We start from the raw sequence: 18353 nt of genomic DNA on the forward strand, positions 1-18353 counted from the left end.
GTTTTCGGGATCCAATTCTCAAACGCCTTAAAAATAACATATAAATAATATGCTTTGAACACGGTCCAATAATGATGAAAAACCGATTGATTCCAACTTCGTCGGTCAACCCGAAAACACTATTTTCTTTAAAAAGCATCCCACAAAAGTAGCCCAAATAAATTTATCTCGCATGGCTCCAATTCCAACATCACTAGTATTGTCACCTCAAGAATGTGTGGCCAATAATGTCCACCAAAATGATTGGACAAAAAAAATAAAATTCAAATACCTACCATTATCCCTTAACCAGTCCCATTAAGAGTCACCGGTGACTCCAAACCGGAAAACCCGATCGCTGGAAAATTGCTCTGACCATTTACTCTCCAAACCCCGGATGACCTAGCTGCCACGTAACTTATTTCATACACACCTGAGGTCGTTCGCCCGAAAACGATAACATTCTAGCAGGCAGCAGCTCATCATCGTCATCAGTGGTCACCGACAACCATCTATAAACCACCATTACACGGTCACGGACGTCCTCTGTCAAATAACCTTCACCGAAGAACCTTGTTCCAGCCACCACCATTCAACAACCACCAACAACATTACGGGCGTCGCTTCCTACGGAAAGACCTTGTTCTGGCAGTTGTCTTACCATCATAGGTCACCGTTCACCAACCCAACTCGACAGCCACCGGTCACCGCCGCCATCACTATTCTTCCTACAACCACCTCTTACGTCCTACACAACCGGCCACCAGATGTAACGCCACTGCCACCGGAGGTAGGGGGCCGGCCATCTCAGATCTGGGTTTTGGTAGCCACAAACCATACCCACACCAAATATTCATCATCAAAAACCCATAAAATTTTCACAAAAACCATAAAACGAACCTCAAAATCGGCTGATTCCAGATCTACGACTCCAAGACGAACCTCAAGCTCGATTATTTCCAACTTTATTTTCAAGATCTTCAAACTTTATTTTCAAAACTTCAACAGGTTTCTCAAGAAATTAACGTCTCGGTTTGGGTAATCGTGGAATTAGAAACCGAATATCAATAACAAAGTTGAATCAGTTGATTCAAACCCGTTCTGATACCAATTGCAGGTCCCGTGACGGATCTAACAACAAAGTTCTTGAGACAATCTGGACCACACTGGCTAGCGGAAATCACTAGTGGTTAACCTAGATCTCGGATCTTGGAGTGTTTGGTTTATTTTCTAGAAGATAAGAAGAAGAAAGATGGAGAGAACTTTATTTACTGGAGTTGTGTCAAATGATTGTTTAGAGTTGTATGAAACTACACTTGTAATCAATAATTTTAGGGGGTGTTTGGGATTCCCTAGCGCAGCCCATATTGTAAAGGTTTTCCAAACAATTATCAGTTGGCACAAACATAGAAGATTTCGTTTCATTTGATCTTTCAAGCAATGGCTTCTACTTCAGCATCTACCTCCCTTACAAAAGAACTTCGAGTATGATGTCTTTTTAAGTTTTAGGGGTGAAGACACCCGTAAGAACTTTGTTGATCATTATAACTTACAAAGATATAATCCAGAAAGGGGAAAGGATTAGTGACCAACTCGTAAAATCCATTGAAGGCTCGAGAATTCACATAATTGTTTTCTCCAAGAACTACGCCTCTTCATCATGGAGCTTGTAAAAATCATGGAGTGTCAGAAAGCAGACCGCTTACCCCATCTTCTTTGATGTGGAACCTACCGAAGTTCGCCATCAGACTGGGGCAGTTGGGGAAGCCTTTTCTAAACATGTAAAGGGCAGTCGGAACTTAGCTCTTCCTCTCGATCGTCTTTGTTCTATTCATGCACTTTGCTGCAGCAGATCTTCTTTATTGAACAGTGTCATGATAGATCCGGTAACATCTTTATCACAGCATGTGTATAATTGTATCTGTATTGGTTCTTTTTGTACTGTTCAGTGAAAGATTTGTGTTTTAGAATACCACAAGCTTTTTATTCAAATTTTTAGTACTTGTATGTGTTAAATTTTGTTGATACTAAGAAGGCTTTGCACTTTAACAAACAGGAAAATGATGATGATGTTCGAAGATGGAGAAATGCTCTCAAAGAAGCAGCCGGTCTCGCTGGGATGGAGTTGAAGACCACTTTTAATGGGTAATCGTCTTTTATTCTTCCCTTCTTTTCTATGTAACCTACACTTGATTCGGACATTGATGCAATCTAGTTAAATCTTTATTTACTCATAGGCATGAAGCTAAATTTATCCAACGAATTGTTCAAGAAATTTTGCTGAAGCTAAGTTTCATTAATTCGAGCATTGATGAGAAGTTAGTAGGCATGCAGACCCGAGTAACGAGTGTAGTTTCATCTTTAGAAACTGGTTCTGAAGTTGTTCGTGTGATAGGGATCAAGGGGATGGGAGGTGGCGGGAAGACCACTTTGGCGAGAGCGGTTTTTGATCTAATATCCGTTAGGTTTGAAGGTAAAAGCTTTGTTGAGAATGTCAGAGAAGTCTCAAATGGCTCTGGTTTGAAGGAATTGCAAAAGAAGATCCTTAAAGATGTATTAAGTCATCAAAGCATTGAGGTAACAAGTGTTTTTGATGGAAAAAATATGATGAAAAGGATGATGCCCAGTACAAAGGCTCTTATTGTTCTAGATGATGTGGATGATATTGACCAGCTTGAGGCGTTAGCTGGCGAGCTTACTTGGTTTAAGCCAGGAAGTAGAATCATCATCACAACAAGAGATGAACAGGTGTTGAAAGCACACGGGGTCAACTTTATTCACAATGTTAATTTGTTATCACATGAGGAAGCAATTTGTCTCTTCAGCAGATATGCATTTAAGAGAGAGACTCCAAATCAAGGGTTTGAAGATCTCTCTAGAAAAATTGTACATTATGCTTCTGGTCTTCCTTTAACAGTCAAAGTCTTGGGTTCACATCTTTGTTGTAGAAGTGAGCCTGAATGGGTAGATACCATAGAAAGGCTAAAAACAATTCCATTAGATAAAACTTTAAAAACATTGGAAATAAGCTACGATGGTCTAGAGAATGATCAAAAAGAAATTTTCTAGATGTTATTTGCATATTGAAAGGGGAATCGAAAGACAAAGCAATCAGAATACTTGAAAGTTGTGGATTTAATGCTCAAATTGGTTTAAGTGTTCTTGAACAGAAGTCTTTGATTACTATTTCGAGTAGATACGGTTTGGACTTCCATGACCATATAGAAGAAATGGGCTGGAACATTGTTCGGTGTTTGCATCCTAATGAGCCTAGCAGACATAGTCGGTTATGGATTAAAAAGGAAATTGAAGATATATTAGTTGATGAATCGGTAAGTTTCAAGTTTATATGAATGGTGGATACTAGAACATTTTCATTTGCTATAAATTTTAGTGTCAGATTTTTCTTTTTAATTATAGGGTACCGAAGAAACAAAATGTATAAAACTGAAAAATACGGATCTCCATTCAGCACTTATTATGAACGGTCTTAGAAAGATGGAGGAACTTAGATTTCTTTATGTGGATATTAGATTCAGAGACTCGTATGATGATGAAGTTAGCGAGTTCCTGCCAGATGCTTTATGTTCTCTATGTTGGGATCGATACCCTTTTTCGTCTTTACCTAAAACGTTTAGAGCAAAGAAGCTTGTTAACCTTCAAATGAGTTGGAGCAATATTTCTGAACTCTGGAAAGGAGGGGAAACAAAGGTAGAATTTTATTTGTTTAATTGCTTTACATAATGCCTTATTTTGATATATTTTCGTCGTTACAGCAAATATTCGTCTATCTTATTTCTTCTTATGCTAGGTTTTTGATAAGCTGAAATACCTTAACCTCTGTTGGTCAAAGTTGAAAATCTTTGACCTTAGGATGACCCCACATCTAGAAACATTAAATCTTGTTCTCACTTTGTGGAATTCCACATGCTCCATGAATGTGCCAAACTAAAATTCATCGACATTAGTTACTCTAAGGTGAGTAGCCTTAACCTTGGGATGACTCCACAACTCGAGGAGTTATACCTTGGTGGATGTGAATATCTTCAAGAAATTCAAGCTCCAATGGGATGTCTAAAGAAGCTTGTCTACATAAACTTAAGAGGTTGCTTGAGGTTTACAGATCTTTTTGTTGATAAACGGAATGCGTTACCTAGTCTTGATTCTTTAGCCAGGTTAGAACTAATAGGAAAGTCCCTAGATATATGCCCACTGCATCCCAACAGTAATTTGCCAAAGTTTCAGTTTTGATGTGAATATGATGAAGCTCTACCCTCATCGAGTGGAAATCTTGAGAAGCTTCTTTCTTTTGGTCTATGTGCTTGCACAAATCTTGAGTCTTTTTCAGCAAGCATTTGTGGTTTACAAGGTTTAGGAAAGCTTACACTTAAAGGCCCTATTCCGGAAGTGCCAAAGGATCTGTACAGGTTAGAAAGTCTAGAGAAGCTATGTTTAAGGATGAAAGAGATAAGCTATCTTCCGGATAGCATTTGCATGTTGAAACATTTGAAATCTCTTGAACTTAAATATTGTCAGCTTCTTAAGCAACTACCAAAGGATTTGGGCATATTAGAGAGTTTAGAGGTGTTAGACCTAACGGGTTGTAAATCCTTACGAGATATCCCGAACAGTATATGTAAGATGAATTGTTTGAAATATTTAGATCTTCACCTTTGTGTTCTGGTTGAGAACTTGCCAGAGGAATTTGGGCGCTTAGAATGTTTGAAGGTGTTAGATATAGACGGTGCGGGCATAAGTCGTCTTCCACAGAGCATTTATCAATTGAAAGGTCTGCGTATTTATGGGTCCAGGGGACAACTTGAGTCATGTGGTTTTACATCTATGACAGAAATCTCTGAGGACATCTATGTAGAGCTGTGAATAAGATAGGTAATCATAACATGAGTATTCCAAGGAATGATTTGGATTCAACAAGAAGTATTAAGCATCAAATCTTTGAATATTTAAGTTTTTGATTTATATTTTGTAGTATGTGACAGGGATTTACTTTCTGTTGGTGATTTTACCCCATTTGAACTTATTTAGTTGTTTTTTTAGCCAAAAATTCTAGAGCCTTAATCGAGTAATAATAGCCAGCTTTGACTTTTAAATTGTGTTTTCTTTGACCAGTTAGGAGTATTTGTGATGATTTGTAATGATTTGTGTTTTTAAACATTGACGTTCATCTTTTATGGAATAATATTTTTGGTTTCCTAGCTGGTTTGGGTGGACTGGTTAACTGAAGCAAGCGGGTTGACTAAGCAAAGGATGTGAAGAGCATCTTGTTATTGTAGCTTCCATTTATTTTTTCCTGTTGGACTAATTTGCTTTAAGTAGATTTTTGGCTCGTCCATAATCAACCATGCATAGAAAAGTTACCATAATCAAAACTTTTTTTATATAAATAAACCACTATATATTGCCCCTTTATGAAACACTTACATCATATGCTGACAAAAAGGGCAGAGAGAATCCGGATTTTAATTCGTGAATATTGCAGTTTTGTTTATTCAGGTACGCATCTAATTGTTTGTGGTGGGCGAATGCTCTTCGATATCACTGGAACTGTGTTAAACTAGTACAATATGTGTATCCTTTGAACTAAATGTTATTTTATTTACCGATTAAACCTTTTTAAATAAAATTACCGTTCAGATCAACCCACTCAAGAACGAATTGATATAACTTGTCAAAACGAAAAATGCATACAAACGATTATTGAATCATTCCTCGATGTATTATAGATGAAATATAACTCAAAACCTCTATTACACTTCACTCGTGTCTCTCTTGTCCGGCTTAAGAAACCCTAACTCGGTTTCGTCACGTATGTTAAATAATATGTCTAAATCATAAGTTGGTTTCTACATACCAACTTGTTGGACCTCGTTTTATTTATTTACTTTATTTTAGTCTTATGTATTAGATGGTTTATATCAACAGTATACCTGATGCCAAGTTTCACCAGGAGAAAGATAAGTTTATTGATAGTCCTAACCAATTGCTCAGTCCTACCATTTTGCAGATTCTTTTGTTGATTTCCATTTATTCTTAAACTTTGCCTATTGTACAAATTGACTAAATTACCCTTGCGTATATCAATATTGCATGTATTGTAAGAGTCAAGAGTACAACTGATCCACCGAATTCCCAAATTATTGTAAAATTGATCCAAATTTTTTGAATGTTCTGTATGTCATGTATGACCAGCATAAAGTCAAACATGACCTGAAAATCCAACTGAATACCACTAATATCCTTCAACTTTGACTTCTCAAAACCAAAAATTCTACCACAGAGCCCAGTGACCAAAATACCCTTACCATGAAAAAGTTCAAAAATGGATATACAAACTGTTTGGACCTCCAATACAGGATTTTCAGTACAATAAAGGTCAGACAAGGATTGATTTATCACACTAATCACAAAAATCAACCTCTAATCTTTAATTTCTATTAAGCAGCCAACAAGCAAATATAAAGTAGCAGATATATTCTAACAATAAGGGACTACCAAGCATGTGCAGTTGACCACAAGAAAGTCAACCGTAGTCTGATTAAAAAAGTCAAATAGTTTTGATCGCAAAAAGTCAACATTGATAAAAAAAAGTCAATTCTGGCAAAATAGCCCAAAACGATAATGACCCTATGTAGTTACTAGTTACCATGCAATGCCAATTTCCAGATTACAAATGGCAGCCCATGTTATTACCAAAATGACCAATCTGTCCCTGTTTATTTTAGAGTACTTAAAAAATCACCTCCACTGCTTTCTTTCCATTGTTAAACCAGTAACCAAAGACTCAAAAGTGAAAAGTAAAAAAGGCCAACTCAAAAGAATTACCGATTATAAACCGAGTGACAGCGTAACCGAATCCTACAGTCATGGAGATTGATTTGTTTTCCAGAGGATGGAAATATGAAAATATATTAAAGCTCAATAAAATGCTTTATTATTCATATTGTTTATAAAGTCAAGTAAATTATTTTTTTGCTCTATTGTATATGTACCTGAACCATAACTGATCAGGTTCGGTTTATGAAATGGGTTAATTAGATCATATGTTTGCTCGCACTCACACCCGAAATTAGGGATGGCAACGGGCCGGGTTCGGGCCGGGTAATGCTAATCCCATACCCGTACCCGGTTATAAAATTCAGTCCCATACCCGGCCCATTACCCGTCGGGTATGTGTCGGGTAATTACCCGTCGGGTATCAGGTATGCCTGCGGGTATCGGGTATACCCATTAGATTGTTAAAGAAAGTTCGTTAGGATTTTTAAGTAGATTTTTTTACCATTATAGTTATCATATATATTTTTATTTTTATACGAACCGTTACAAACTAAAATATGACATATTACATCTATATAAACGTTATTATAAATAAATAATAGAACTTTTGTATAACTTTATGTATAAACTTGATAACATATAAAACATAAATAATACTTTTTAATACATATCTTAAATACAAAAGGTTAAAAAAATGGAATTAATAATAAAAAATTTTCGTGTTTCTAATTCAGGTAAGCGGGTAGTCTTTTCGGGTAATCGGGTCGGGTATCACCAAATCCCATACCCGGCCCGTACCCACTAAAAATTTTCAAAACTAATCCCATACCCGGCCCAATACCCGTCGGGCTTCGAGTATACCCGTCCAGAATGCTTCGGGTTTCGGGTATACCCGTCGGGTTTGGGTTATTTTGCCATCCCTACCCGAAATCCTACCCATGTTGTTCTCTATTTTATTTTCCAGTTATGCAATTTAAATTTTCATGTTTATTTCCTTTTAGTTTACATGTTGGTTGTTTTATTTAGCTTGAGTTTTTATTTTATTTGTTTTCCTTTCATTAAGCCCACCTTTTAGGATCAACAAGTAATGGATATGAGTTTTATGTTCAAAAATTGTTTTGTGGCTACTTTTTATCTCAATGGATTTTGAGAAGAAATTGATTTTTCCTTGCCGGTTCAAACTTGGCACATAGTTTTTACCTAGCCGCCTGTTCCGCCAGGTTTAAGATAATCACTTGTGGTTCTGGTTCAATTGTTTAGTTCAGGGTTAATTTGGGTCGGTTTTATTTGGCTACGAGCCACCTTTTGGTTTCTTTGCTCACTCATCACCAACCGCAGAATCGAATTTTGTACGATCCACTACCACCTCACCACTAACTAAATGTAAGTAATCCATCATTTAATGATAAAATTCATATTACTGAATACAATAATACAATGATAAATCCAACGTTGGTTATCTAAATTCAAGTCTCGTTATATTGTTCTCAATAAATGTAAATAAAAATAAAAATACAACATTTACTTATTTGTTCTCAATAAAGTATGCGTTTCACCCACACGTTATCAAAGGAATCAATGCTGCACTGTCATTAAGTTCCGTAAACAACACCATTCACTTAATAGCATCATACCTTGTTCCATAATTAAAACATTGCATGAACCATAACAATAACTTCAACATATAGACAAACAAAACATAGAAGGCACGACTTGAATCTAACAGAGCCACGCCACAGAGATCCTCACGCTAGGGTCCGTTGCAAGGTGCTATTTTAAACTTTAAAGAATCAATTCGGCCTTGTTCAGTTTCCTTGTAACCGAATCCTTAGACATAGCAACAAATCCATTCCAGAGTGTGTTGTCATACATGATGATCCCGTTCACCTTCACAAGTTTCATCACTAACTCGTGATAGTTAAGATAGTTTGGTTTCTCCGCATCAAGAAATTAACAGAAAGTCGAAGTTTCCTTTGTTATCATGCTGCATAAAGAAGTTGAATTATGCATTAATATATTTTACACTACAAGGAAAACTTCTGCTTAGAGATTAATTATTTTGGACTTCAAGAATACTTGTAATATATTTCCCTTTGGCTACTTAAAAAATTGAAAACAAAAATCATAAACAAAAAAAGCTTGTTGCGGTTTACCTTTCCAAATGATGACCATCAAGACTCTATAAACAATCAACGTGCTATAATCCCCTCCTAATTTATTAGCCAAATCTGATAGTAATGTGCGATGCGTAACCTCAAACCTAACATGTAAATTGGACAAAATAAGTAGAAAAAGTTAAATCCCCAATAATTTAAACATACCAAATATGGAAACAAAAAAACATATTTCCATTACAAATTAATCATTCATTGTTTGAGATTTATATCACAACATGCATGTAGTGAAACAAAATTCTCAAAATATTAAAGGAAATATGTCAAATATCGATTTACTTCGTTTCTCAAACATAGGTAAATATGCTACATTAAACACCAACTAAATAAATGGATATGTATTCTTAAAAATATCATAACTAAAAATTCACAAATCCATATTTTGGAAACCAGCTATGATTTTAAACATGTAAAGAACGATTATGAGGCGAATAAGATTCGGTAAAACAAAACTAAAAGCCCTTACATTGATCTCTGAATGGCTGATGCCATCTTTTGGAGCCGGATTTGGACGCTAAGGTTGCAGCGAATAAATGATTATACTTGAAATGGAGTTTCATTCGTTTATATAGAAAGTTTGGGTAACCCTATTCCTGGTTATGGCAGAAAACAAGTCTTGATAAACATCACACCATAAGTAAAACCAGCATGTATCCGGCCCAAAAAGTTTAAGTAAAAATGGCAGCACGAAACTCACCTCAATCCGTATGCAATATGTATATGATAGATAAGCAATGATCTTGCACTATGCTAGAAATCACCAAGTACGCCTAGTATATATATTAATCAACAATAAGCTATCGAAGAACAATGTAAAATTCGTTATTGGTATTGAGTACTGGTAACTAAAACTCCTGAAACCCCGGGAAGGCAAACGTTGTTGGTGCATTTATCAAATTAATAAATTATATATTTTATAGGAAAATGTATGTTATTTTCAGGCCAGATTGTTTCCTATATTTGTTTTAGTCTTAATGACTGAGTAGGTTATATTTTAAAACAGTAGGTTATAATTTTAAATAGGGATATATAAGCTATGTAATGTTTAAGGAAAATTGGATTTACAAAACGGGCCCAAAATCACCAACGGAAGCCCACATTCATAAAAAGATAATCTATTGGATTGGATAAGGCCCAAAACTAAACTTTTGGCCTGAAATTCAAAAAATAAAAAAATAAAAAAGGGAATGATATTCTCTTTTCTTGCTCAATTCTTTTTACCAACCTATACACCAATTTATAGAGTTTTCAGTCAAATGGTTCTGCTTCTTACTTTAGCAATTACATGTACAATAATCTAGTGACTTGCATGAAACCGTAAAAACTAAATTTTCGGTTTGTTTTCAGTTTTGCATGTTATAAAAATAAAACCCAACTGCAGATTATATAGATTTTGTGTGAATGTGTAGGGCAATATTCTATATTGTTTTTAGGATTGTATATGTCGTTGTAGTTTGCTTTTAGTCGGTGTAGTACGTACTCGGTACGTTTATCTTGTATGTGTTGAAGAAATGGGGACCCTATAAAAGGGTTACTTACCCATTTCTCTAAACAACTTTCACAATTCAAGAAACAACTTTTGGAAATAAAAACTCTCTCTCTACCTTCCTTTTTCTCTCTTTGATAATAACAAAACTAAGATCCGAGATCCGAGTGTCGTTGGTGATTTCCGCTAACCAACAACACGGATTGATCCTAGTCAAGTCTTGAGATCCATCTAGAGGACCTACAAGTGATATCAGAGCTTTCGGCTTGACTTTTTGTGGTTTTCGGGTCAACTTTTTGGGTTTTGATCTTAGTTTTTGTTGGATTTGAGGTTGATTTCGTGCTACTCACCTCTTTTGGAGTCCCTTACACCTTGGAAATACACGAGAATCACCAAATCTAAGTTTTTAGTGTTTTAAGTTTTAGTGTATGAGCTTAGATTCGGCTTAAAAACTAAGATCTAGACCGATTTATTGATTTTTAGACTAAAATATTTTTGACTTTTTTGAAATTTGGGTGTTATACTCTCAAAAAAAAAAAAATCGACAGGGTACTGTAGCAATCGCATCGCTGAGGTACTGTAGCAATCGCTTCGCACGGTACTGTAGCAAATCATTTCGCTTCCCACGGGGTAATATAGCAATCGTTTCGCTTCGCACGGGTACTGTAGCAATCGCATCGCCGAGGTACTGTAGCAATCGCTTCGCACGAGTACTGTAGCAAATCGTTTCGCTTCGCACGGGGGGTACTGTAGCAATCGTTTCGCTTCGAACGGGTACTGTAGCAATCGCTTCGCACCGGGTACTGCAGCATCTCATGCGAAACACTGTAGCAACTCGGTACTGTAGCAAAAAAAAAACTTAATTTTTTTTTCTCTTTAAAAAAAAAATCTAACCGAGTTAAAAAAAATGTCTTACGAACCTAAGCTTGAAGGAAATCTGGATATGGAAGAAAGCTGAAAGAAAATATTAAAAGGAGAATTCGACATGTTTACACATATTAAAGGAGAATCGGTTGCCTCTCTCATCAACAAATTTGAGTCACTCGTCTTCAAAATGAGTAGTGTCGGTATTATCAATGGATTGTATGAGATCAATATAAAGCTATTGAATTCATTGCCTTACTCATGGTGCGTCAATGTTGTTACCATAAAGAGAACCACAAACCTGTATACCATAACACTCTCAGAGTTGGCTTCTACCATCAAGTCTTTTCAAATAATGGAAGATAAGCTCCAAATGAACAATCAGTCCAAAGAAAATAAAGTTGGGACAAGTGCTGCAGGTGAAAGCAGTCATGCATGTCCTATCATTCCCGACACTTCACCTTGTGATGAGGTAAACCACAAGTTATGCACGCAGGCTTGCATTGACAATGTTACATATTATAGATATCATCAAAACGACGTTTTGAAAGAAAATGCAAAACTTCGACAATTAAATGCTGAATATGTAAGGCTGACAAGATTTACGTTGAGAAGATTGATACTCATCGTAATGATGTGGCAAATCTTAAACTTAAAATTTTTCAAAAGGAGTATGATGTTATATATTATAAAAACATAGTGAATGAATTGAAAGATGAAATTGAAAAATTGAAACTTGATAGTCGAAAGATTTGAAACATCATCTGAGAAGTTGGATGATATCATTGGAGCCCAAAGAAGTACTAAGCTTAAAGCGGGGTTGGGGTTTGATTATGTTGCTGTAACTCCACCTTTAAATGATAATTATACCAGCTTACCCTACTTTAGCTATAATACTGCTCCCGAGGATGAAATGTCATATGGGGTTGGTAGAATACCAAAACCTGTGAAATTTGTCCCTCCAGTTTCTCAAATTGCTGCTCAGTCCCATCATCTGATAAATCTAACATCAATGTATCTTTTGAAGCTGGTTGTGTAGAAGAAAGTGGGTCGGTGGAAACGGACATGAGTTGTGATTATGAAACCGTTTGTGATGAAACTTTTGTTGAAAAATGTGCCAATGAAAGTAGGCATGTTGAGGTGAACATATCAAGTTGTTCATCATCAAGTTGTGAGACTGAGGATAATTCAAGGGAAAGTAAAGTTTTTGAAAATAAAAAAGCAAACACTTCGTGTAAATATGTTCCACCAAATAAACGATTATTTTCTCACACAACCAATCAATTTAGAACTCCTCAGCCATACAACTTCTGTGACAACAACTACTATGATCATTATCAACAAAATTTTGTTGATCCATATTACACAAATGTGTTTTATAATCATGTTCCTTTCCAAGGATCACCTTTCCCATCGCACCAACCACATTATAGTTCAGATGAGTTCTATAGCACTCCTAGGAGAAAGTGTTGTTTTGTGTGTGGTCACTCTTCTCACCTTGCAAGACATTGCAAACACTTGTTCAAGCAGTAGCTTGATATTCAAAGGCGGCTTAGTCAGTCCCCAAAAGGAGCTTTTAGTAACCCTGATTCAAGGACTGATCAAGATGATAGTGAACACAATGAAATGGATGTGAGATCCAAAGTAAATAAAGTAAAACACAAAAAGAAACCTTTTTGGAAAACCAAGAAGGATAAAATCAAAAAAGATCCTAAGACTGTAAAGTCTGAGGATTCACCAAAAATAGTTTCAAAATCAAGAAAAGAAAAGTCCAAAATTGACAAAACAAAGGAACAAGTTTTTGCTTAGATTCCTAAGGACTGTTCTTCATCAAGTGAGGCTCCACCAAGAAATAAATGGTTTTTCAGGAAATAAAATCAAGTTTAGTCGGTTTACGGTTGACCTTCCCGGGACAAAAGTATCCTGGGAACCCATGTCTATTTAAACGCTTAGTGCATGCACGGTCAATCAAGGATGACTATCAATAGTATTAGGTACTTACATAGTGATTTCACCTGGCATATGATGGAAGATGAACCCTTGCTATTTGATTCTAAACCATTTGATGAAGGATTCGAGTCTTTCATAAGAGAAATTGGGAGGACAAACTTCAAGAAAGGGAAGCCTTGTTTAAATGGTTCAACAACTTTTCGAGCATTTCTCAAACCAACCTCGTCCAACTGCTTCTCTTAAGTGATAGATACAGCATCAGCTGTTGGATCTCGGTTTGAATCTCTTCAACTTTGTTAAATGTGATAATGCATGCTTAAGATAGTCCATCTGACAACAACAACTTTGCTGACCTTTTCACTAAATCCATCGATCATACCCGATTTGAATTTTTGGTCGAATCGTTCGGCATGATCAATTTTGATTAAAATAACCTATCTATCTTTTTGTATATAAAATTGTAAATATTTTTAAAATGTCATAATTTTAGAGAGAGAAAATTGAGTTATTTATAACTCACCAAAAAGATTTTCAATTCATCTTAAGAAAAGCAAAAACAAATCATTTGATTTACCAAAAAGATTTTATATTACTTTTAAGAAAATCTAAAAGGAATTGTCCCGTTTAGAGGGAGCTCCTGCTTAGAGGGAGTCGGATAATTAAATTTTCAAATTTTGAGAAATTGATCCGACCATTAGAAAATGATAGTACATTGATATGCAATGATCCTAGCGCATGAAAAGAGTAGATCAAAAGTCTACAAAATCACTCACAGATGTGTAGATAGGCTTGACAAACAAGTAAGTGTCGGATGATATAAACCTAAATTCCTTCCAGTACTAGTGGATATACGATTATGAAGTGATTGCATGATTCCGTGAAGTCATATTCATGAAGGCAGAAATGTATTTATACATGTCATACCCAAGCCTCTCTTTACCTTATCACAGTTCTCTTATGAAATAAGTGTCAAGTTTTAATTTCTATTGAGTCAAGTAAAGTAAAGAAAAGAAAAGAAAAACAAAAAGAGTCATAAAAGAAAAAGAAAATTCAAGAAAAAGAGTCAGTTTTAAGAATTTTAATTTATGATTTATTTCTTCATTTATTTTCGACTCAAGCCTTGGACTTCCTACGTTTGTAGTCATACAAGATCTGGTCTTGTCTTCTGCTTTGTTTTATTTTCTTTCTTTTGTTCAAGCCTTGGACTTTCTCTGCGCGATAATATGGTATTATCCGACCTAATTGTTATTGCCTGAACTTCTGCTTTATTTTAACTTTTCTAGATCGAGTCAAGTGTGCAAAGCACAAAATGTCAAGTGTACAAAGTACAAAGTGTCAAGTATGTTAATAAGAGTACTGTGATCAAATAAGAAATGTTTAAGTCAAGTTGAGGTGACATGTTAACACAAAGTAAGCCCGACATATGATGGAATAAGTAACATGTCTGATTAAGTAGTGGGGACCACATAAGCACCGTGCCTAATTTTACTTTAAACGTATCACTTTGGTATCAAAACACTTGTCAAGTTAAACAAATGGACAATATCTACAGTCGATGATGAAATTGTGACATAATAATATCAAAATGGAGACGCGATCTAGGGATTTGCAAATCAATATGATTCCATGCTGTGATCTTTCTCACAAAAATATTAAAATCATTAGAAAATTTTGTAAATATTATTGATATATAATATTAATTTCATCTTTACTCCTATCTTTTATTGTTTATTTTGATTTTGTTTTATTTTAGTTTCAACTTCAAAATGTTATGTATATATTTTCGTTATTTTTAAAATATATGAAAATGCCAAAAAGATTTTAAGTTTTTATTATGTTCGTACATATTTTGTTAAACTTTGTTTCATTCAAAATCATATGTTTTGTTGTCAAGGTCGTTCATGCAAAGTTCGTTGGAGATCTGGGACATAAACAAATCATTTACAAGTTGAGGGACTGAAATTGGGAGGGCTTATGAACGATTTCTTCTTGACCCTCGAGAGGGTCTGTGAACGAATCTTATCGTTCTAAGTTTTGTGTAGGTGTACATGGACAGGTAGATCAAGAGCAAGTCTGCTTGGAGTTGCAGGTGTTGAAGCACTTAAAAGAAAATGAGAACGTGAAAGTTGGTAGTTGAACCTAAAAAGGAACTGATTGTATCTAAGACAAGGAAAGAAACCAGTCGGCTCAAGAAAGTCAACAAAAGAAAATTAGATGTCGAGCCTCGCGCATCTGATGTTTCTAAAATTTGCTGTTGCCGATCCTTACCAGATAAGAACGGAAAATAAAGATTTGTCCAAAATCCAATCTGGTTCAAGATCCTGGATCAAGACAAGTACTAAGTTTCAAGAAATAAAGACGAAGCAAAGAACTTGACGAAGCTTCCTCGACATACTCAATCCTAGAGGGAGATTGTAGGGCCAATATTCTATATTGTTTTTAGAATTGTATATGTCGTTTTACTTTGCTTTTAGTCGGTGTAGTACGTACTCGGTACATTTAGTTTGTACGTTTATTTTGTATGTGTTGGAGACATAGGGACCCTATAAAAGGGTTACTTACCCATTTCTCCAAACAACTTTCACAATTCAAGAAACAACTTTTGGAAATAAAAGCTTTCTCTCTCTACCTTCCATTTCTCTCTTTGATAATAACAAAACTAAGATCCGAGATCCGAGTGTCGTTGGTGATTTCCGCTAACCAACAACACGGATTGATCTGAGTCAAGTCTTGAGATCCATGTAGAGGACCTACAGAATGTTAAGTATTTTGTAAAAATTTAACAAATAGTGTAATCGAAATATTTGAGTCCAAATGTATAATAATCAATTAAAACATTAATTGCCTAAACTCATTATTTTTGGGCCTATTTTCTTTCCGCCTAAAATTTTCACCAAATGGTAACCCAAAAAATAAAAAAACCAACAGTTTCAAAAATCTACTTCTTGGTGTTTGTTTCGGTTTTAGCCCAAAACCGACTAAACCGAACCATACACACCCCTACATTTACTGCCTTTTGGATGTATAGATAATGAACAACAATCGAATCAGGTGATTAAATGTAATAAAACAGGTTGTTTTTGATAACCAAATTATGTTTACATACATAAAATTAATAAAACTACATTCTAGTGATAAAATGAGATGATCATTGAAAATTAACGAAATAAGACATTTTTTTTCAACAACGGATGAAACTAATCTAAGGTGTTCAAATAAAAGACTAATTAGTTTTATCAATTTGAGAAAACTTATTCAACAACGCATGATATTTCAGGTTTTTGGTTAACATATGAGGTTTTTGATGAATTAACGTTTGAAATTAGTATACTCACCTGAAGCTGACGAGAATCCAGATGTAATCTGAAATTAATAATATTGTTAATCTAAAAGGTAAAGTTCAACAAACATTATTATTGAACTAACATGAATATGCTCACCTGATTCTTTGTCTAAAACCGTATGAACAATCAACATGTTATTAGTAATTAACAATCAATTCTCTGCACCATTAGCAATCAAACGAGGGCATATTAGGGTTATAGGCTGTGGCACGTGCGGCTTTATAAACAACGGAGATAATGTTTTATGTGTTTGTGAAAAGAGAATTAGGGTTACATCTATATATAGGCTCATCAGTCAGAGTGAAAAACAATTTATTGCCTTTTTAATTTATTTTTATTTTTTTCTTAATCTATTCAGTTTTCTTGTTTTTGACTTTTAATGTCATAGTTGTGTAATATTATGCACGTTTATGTTTACGACAAACACTAAATGCATATAGATAGCTTATAGCTGTATGCATAATATTTTACTTTCACTGCGTAATTAACTACTTACATAGGCGTGACAATCACACACTTCTCCCACATGAGAATTGTGTTTTTTCTCAAATATGTAGTACATGTGCTGGCTGGTGTAGATATGAATACTCTGCTCTAGAAACAATCACAAAAGAAGCAACGAGCGATTTCTTAGATTCTTTATAATTATTAATATTTCACTTCGTATCCAGTCAAGATTCATTCTTTCATCGTTAGCGTGGCATGGAATTGTTTTCCATATTTGTAGCTTTTCGCTTATGTTTTGATTTCCTAACAATTAATTAGAACACTACTAGAAAACATATATATTTCCCACAAAAGTTTCCGACAAATTACTAGCAAAAGAAATTTTCCACAAGCTAACCACAAGTTTCCGACAAAAACAAAAAAAAACCATAAATTTTCCGTCAAATTTCCTACAAATTTGAAATAATTTTATTTGTGGCTATCATTAAGTAACTGCCAACAATCTATACCTACAAGTTTCCCAGAAAGGTAAATTTTGGTTTTAAATTTGACTAATATAAATATCAAATAATTTACCTTATATCTTATTGTTTTAAATTTATTTTTCTTCTAAAATTGTTGGAAAATCTTCGGAATATATACACATTTCCAACAAATTTCCCACAATCATTTTATTTAGTCTTTAAACACAATTTATTTTATATTTCCAATAATTTTCCCACAACATCTATATTTATTTATTAAAATCACCTGTTATACTTATTAGAAAATGTAACTTATTTATTTAATAAGAAAAGTATATTTGTTAATAAATTGTCGGAAAATCATCTAAATATGTCTATATTTCTTACAAATTTCTAACAAATCTGTTTTCGTATTTATTAATTCGTTTATTATATTTACTAAATAATGTAAGTTGTTTATTTAATATAAGAAAAAAAATATGTTCTCTGCACCATTAACAATCAAACGATGGCAGATTACGGTTACATGCTGTGGCAGGTGCGGCGTTATAAGCAACTGAGATAATGTTTTATGTGCTTATGAAAAGAGAATTACGTTGCATCTATATATCGGCTCATCAGTCTGTATGAAAAATATTTTTTTATTTTTTGTTTCTACTTTATTCAACTTTCTTGTTTTTTACTTATAATGTCGTAGTTGTGAAATATGATGCACGTTTATGTTTATGACAAACAATGAATGCATCTAGATAGCTGATAGATGTATGTATAATATTTTACTTTCACTGAATTCATCTAAAAAACACATTCACGTGCATAATGAATTACTTACATAGGCGTGACAATCACA

General features: G+C 34.6%; 1 pseudogene; it reads left to right on the forward strand.

The window, feature by feature from the left end:
- Positions 1-1419: 1419 nt before the first annotated feature.
- Positions 1420-4860, forward strand: LOC143611294 (TMV resistance protein N-like; annotated as a pseudogene).
- Positions 4861-18353: the final 13493 nt, after the last annotated feature.

This window comes from Bidens hawaiensis, unplaced genomic scaffold, assembly GCF_021521415.1.
Source record: "Bidens hawaiensis isolate Kalapana, Puna unplaced genomic scaffold, B.hawaiensis_p1.1 tig00030479_1, whole genome shotgun sequence".
Classification (NCBI taxonomy): domain Eukaryota; kingdom Viridiplantae; phylum Streptophyta; class Magnoliopsida; order Asterales; family Asteraceae; genus Bidens; species Bidens hawaiensis.